Genomic DNA, 6,000 nt, shown 5'->3' with positions numbered 1-6,000 from the left:
GGTGGTCGAGTGGTCATAGTGACGGACTCGCATCGCGAGGTCCAGAGTCCGAACCCCAGCGATGCCACAGTGGTGATCGGCTGAAGTTGGTTTTCTGTGGTTCCCAACTTCAAGGCGTGAATGCGAGTCGATCTCTTCTTGAAAAAGTCTTGCCACAGAGAGCAACAGACCTACTAACAGTAAAAATGTTATTCAATCATAACACATCACTTACTTCACTTCTGAAATATAGATGGCAGCACTGAAAAATCAAACACAATACGCACTTAGACAACACCACCTATACAAGGCCTCCGCACGAACCCCTTGACGTCACTGAAGAAGGCTATTTCACCTATTGCCATTGGATATAGCAGACCGACGCACGGGGTACCTTTTTTTTGCACTATATCCAATGGCAATAGGGGAAATGGTCTTCTTCATTCACGTCACAAGCTTCGTGCGGAGGCCTTGTTCTATAGGTGGTGTTGGCTCAGACTGTTAGGTACACACACACACACAGTTACACTTCCGGCACAACTCACTAGGTAGAAAATCGCCTATAGATGGTGATAGACCAGAATTGGGTTTGAAAGAAAGAAAGAAAAGCACTGAACAAAAAAGCACAAGTATTACACACACAAACTAGAACATGGCCCCCACTCTAAAAGTGATGCCAAAAGCACGCGGTGTTCCCAAGTGGTCACCCTCCCAAGTACTAACCGCGCCCGATGCTGCGAAACTTCGGTGATCTGACGAGAACCGGCGTTTTGAGCAGGGTATGGTCATTGGCGAACAAGCATTACACAGAAACAAACTTCATGTCAGGTTCACAACGCATACACCTTCCAACATGTACCAATTCGTTAGGGGCCATTCAAGTATTACGTAAGCAGATTTTTAGCCATTTTTGACCCCCCCCCCCTTGTTAGCAAAAGTCAGCAAAACGCTGACCCCCCCTCCCCCCACTTGTCAGCAAAATTTCGTCAGCAGCTTAGAATATTTCATATCTTCAAAAAGGGTGATTGATGACGTAAGCAACTTTCAAACCCCCCCACCCCCTCACCCCTTGTCATCAAAAGTCAGCAAATCCGAAACACCCCCTCCTCGATGCTGACGTAATACTTGAATTACCCCTTAGAAGTTCCGTAGGAATATGGACGAGGTGCATGTGTGGTTTAGTCATCGAGTTTTTAGTGTGATAGCCTTCTACTGCGCAGGTTTGGATCCGAATCCTCGTTCTACCATGGATGTCTACTAACACTAATAAATTCCCTGGACAGATCATATGTGTTTCTTAGGATTAAGTGAAGATCCCGGTAAATAGCGTGCAATTAAGTAGTAATTATTGTTTGTTGATTATTATTTATTGTCCAATGAGCAAATAAACTTTAACCCTTCATCTACCACATTATAAGAAAAATGAAATATTATCACGTAAAAATGTTTTGGTAGGTCATAAAAATAATACTTTTTTCAAAAAAAATTATTTAGCACACACGTCTAGTGCCGTCTTAACGCATGGGCCCACTTTCACACGGCCCAGGGGCCCTCAAGATAAGAGGGGCCTCACAAAAATGAGAACTAATTGAAATTTTCGAGAATTTTCCAGGTAGGGCCTGAGAAAAAACCAACTGTCCCGAGGACCTATGATGCTCTTAAGACGGCCCTGCACACGACGATTTAATTAACCTGATATTTTCAGCACTGTGAGCTTACAATAGAAATAAAACCAATTGAAAATATTAACTAATACATTTGCGTGAATATTTATTCATTTTACCTCAAAGTTTCTGTTCATGTCGTATGCTTTATATATTTTATTCATTAATTATCATGTAAATCATCCGTACAGGCATCACAACCTCTGAATGATAAATATGTTTTTTTAAACTAATCTAAATCTCTGTATGTTGGAAATGAATAAATTTGATTTGATTTGAAAACCATACTTTGTTTTACACATTATTTGTTAAGGAATAATTTTGTGGGAAGCAGTGATTCATTGCATTACAAAAAAAGAATAATGAACACATTTACAGGGGAGAAATATCTAACTGAATTTCATTAATTTACACATTTGAAAACTAATTTTCCCATTTTTGTTCTATCATCTAGTGGTCGTGAACTACAGCCTTTATACTTCAAAATACCAACACCATATGCCAGGGGTTTTACGGGGGTTAAAAAGAAAATAGTACTTCAAAGCACCGTCAGTAGACAAAGGGTTGATGAGGTTAGGCCCTCGACTGTTGGAAATGTAATTTGCCGGGCTGCAATGTCAAAGATGTAGAGAACCACTACTACTACCACCATTTAACCGTACATGCACCTTGTAAACATCCCACTGCAGAATTTCTAACGAATTGGTACAAGCCAGAATGCCAAAATGTGTATGTGTGATTCTAACGTATATATGTTGCGTGTGTTCTTGCGTTTTGCAGAAGAGAACCACTGCTGCAGAGTATCAAAATCAGATCGTTTCCTCTGAGAATTTTCGTACAGTCCCAGACATTGAAGGCATTGCAGTTATGGTCAATTACTTCCGATGTCTCCAAAGAAAAAAGTAGAAAATATTTTATTCCCCCCCCCCCCGCCCCCAACCACAGAAAACAACCAGCCTCATTACACGTACACAATAGCCTACGTATTACCCAACACACGACAGTCCTTTGCCGCAGCTTCTTCATTTTTACAACGGAACATAATGGACAAATAAATTATTAACGAATCGTCACAATAAGGAAAAAAAAAAAGCATATAGTATTCGAAATATTTCCTGGGCAAAATTTTATTATTTTTTTCCCGTTCTACATTCTCCCCCCCCCCCTTTTTTTTTGGAACTTTTTGGGACAATATGACATTTTTCCCGAGGGAATCGGTTCCAATTCATATCAGTTTGAAGCTATCATTATAACGACACAAGTTCCACAGATTCTTCTTTCATCATTACTATTTAAAAGAACGGAACCATCTATATTACCGCAACCATCACTTTCCATATGTGTGTGTGTGCTCATAATTTTTTCCCCCCTCAGCATATATTTTCTCCTCTACAGAAACTTTAAAAAAAAAAACTATCCAAACTATTCCGATTGTAGTAATTAGGTATAATCATTATTGCCGTTGTTGGCTTTTGGTGGTATTGAGGATATGGTAGCAGATGTCGTTCCGTGACGAATACTGATACGTTTCGAGCATGGTATCGGTGTGTGTGTGTGTGTGTAACGGTAGAGATAGAGTGGAGACACGGGAGTCCCCACACTCTCGCCATTCTTTCCCACGTCCATCCATTGTCTCATATTTTTGGCGTCAGAGACCACAATCACGCAATTTTTCGGAGAGAACGTATGTTGTCCCCCCCCCCCCCAACCTTTAATCTATGCACTTCGCGTTACAATATCTGTCCGGCCGTTCCGGTAGGCAGAGTTTACACTCGATTTTACTCATACACGATTTTTTAGTAACCGTTCCAGTAGTCTTTTGAAATATGCACCAAAGTACAGATTATCTTCGGTTGTACAGAAAACGACCGGCTCGTGTGGTCAGGTGGTACGTAGTAATATACGCTCCAAGATGCGCACCCGATGGTCATGAACTCTAAATCACGTTCAACCCATAAAATACACAAGAGGGGTTATTTTTTTCTACCTCTCTAGTGCATTATTATTGCGGCTATATAGAGCCATAAGTACTCTTCTGACTCTCCCTTTTCCTACATTTATGGTGCCCGCCATGTAATATATGCCACTGCTTTGAAAAACTACAACGCACCCTCATTTGATCAGTAATAGTGGTACGCCATCCGGATGTTATGTGGGTGCATAGATGAATTAAGAGCCAATTAGAGACTTGGAGAGCTTGCATGCGGTTTTTTTTTTTCCTGCATACCGTGCTCATTAATATTATTTACTGCACCACTAAATACTAATCGGTACGAAATGTTCATAATGGTTTTTTATTTTATGAGTAAGCGCATACTTTTGATCGAGTATGGTACGCGTACAGCTGCTGTAAGCTATGTTTTATACTGAATAAAATTTTCGCCGAGCTTACCAGAAGTTCGCCAGAAATCCAGTTGAAATTTCAGTTTGGTATCGAGATAAATGACTTTCTACAGAATAAATTTAAGAAAAGATTTAGTAGCAAATTTTTCGATGGGTATGATGCATTTTATTTTAAGCTGGAAGTGAGCAGCATAATGCATGATACCAGAGACTGTTTCTCGCATGGGCGAACTGAAGTTTTCAGGGCCGAAATTTGGCCACTTTTTGTATTTAAAGCATGGATCCCCCATGCCCCTGCCTCAAAGAACATTGTACAGGGTGTCCACTTTTAGCACCTACTTATTGCATTTAGAAACAGGCAAATTTTTTTCTTGGACTCAGGAGAGACGGTGCAACTACAGCTTTCTAATTGGAAGTCAAAGGACAGGAGACCGTATAAAAATTCAAATTTTATAACTTTTTATTAATAAGTTTTGTCATTTGAGCGACATTTATGATGCCGCCCATAGATTTTTAGGGGTTATTCGGATGCCAAAATTGGTATCATCTATTTTAATTCTTTACAAAAATATTAAAAAATCCTTTTTAATTTTGTATGGGGATCGTATTGGGGGGAGGGGTCACGGACTCTCTATGCCCTTCTACCTCTGCATACGATTCTGCCTCAAAGAATGCTATGAATAAAGAGCCCCAGAAAATCGTGTTCGCTCAGGGCTCGAACGTATGAGTAACATGCCCTGCGCCTCGTAAACATTCCTCTGGAGAATTTCTGACCGATTTGTGCATGCCTGAAAGTGTCGCCTATGGCCCCAAAGTTTTCATGTCACCAGAGTTATGAGTGTTTTTTTTTTTTTTTTGTTCGAGAAGTACTGTTATCTATTAAAAGGGAAAATGGTAGATTTCTGGCATACAGTAGAAACTTGATTGTCCGTGTCGGATTAACCGTGCTATGAAAATTTCAATTTCATGTTTAGCTCTTTTTTACCCAGTGTTGTTGTTGTTGATTTTTTTTCATTGGTTATATCAGATTTTGTGAATGTTTTGATGAAAACAAAGATTTCCATTTTGTAGAACTGGATTCCTTCATTCTTTTACAGAATACCCCCCCCCCCCCCCACAGAGCCGTAACGAGGCTGGGACAACCAGGGCCTCCCCCGAACCAAAAGGGACCCTCACAAAAAATTTACTTATTTTGCACAATTTTTTCTTTTTGTAGGGGGGTCCTTCTAAGAAAATGTCAGCCCAGGGGTCCGAGAAGGTACGATACGGTCCTGATCCCCCCCCCCCCCCCAGTTGTTAGAGCCAAAACTCCCATGATGTATTGTTTTGTTCTTTTTTGCAACTGAATGATAAATCACAAGAATGGTGTAATTCGGATGCAGTCACGTGACCGCATGGCTCATCGGCTGGACCAGCGCTATTCCTTGTTCGTGTCATTCTCGAAGTACATTTTATAACTGTGCAGACAGAATAACTGACAGGAGAAGGGAAATCGTATTTTTCGATTATTCGTGATCACCTTCCCCAAAATTAACCTGGATAATCAGGGTTTTACTGTATTTCTGCCATCAATGAAACCCAGTATATCTGCAGTGTGCTTATCCTCCAATAAGAGTAATTTTTTATTAGATTTTTTTTCGCACGGATAATATGAACATATACAGTGGATAGTCATTTTACACAGGTAAAATACTTTTTTTGTTTTTCAATTGTGTTATTTTAAGACATTTTTTACTTTCGGTGGTATATTCGTGTTTTTCGATTATCCGTGTTCACTTTCCCCACCATTAGCCTGGATAACCTAAGGTTCTTCTACTGTATATATATTTCACGTATTACTGTATTTGTTCTACAAGTGCGACCATCTTTCGTCTATTTTTCGAAGTGAAAATGGCAGATGTGTGAATTGCTGTGCACTATTTCTACCGTATTCGTAAGTACAGTCGAATCCCGTTATAACGAACTCAAAGAGACCGGAGAAACCACTTCGTTATAAAGGAATTCCAGGTTTTTG

At 40.0% G+C, this 6,000-nt stretch overlaps 1 pseudogene; it reads right to left on the bottom strand.

The window, feature by feature from the left end:
• Positions 1 to 653: 653 nt before the first annotated feature.
• LOC149082541 (5S ribosomal RNA) lies at positions 654 to 772 on the bottom strand (annotated as a pseudogene).
• Positions 773 to 6,000: the final 5,228 nt, after the last annotated feature.

The sequence above is a fragment of the Pholcus phalangioides genome, unplaced genomic scaffold (genome assembly GCF_987345545.1).
Source record: "Pholcus phalangioides strain wild (caught in Gottingen) unplaced genomic scaffold, Ppha-v1.0 ptg000009l_1, whole genome shotgun sequence".
Lineage (NCBI taxonomy): Eukaryota > Metazoa > Arthropoda > Arachnida > Araneae > Pholcidae > Pholcus > Pholcus phalangioides.
Note: the sequence above shows the minus strand (reverse complement) of the source record. Positions and strands in the feature narration are given on the sequence as shown.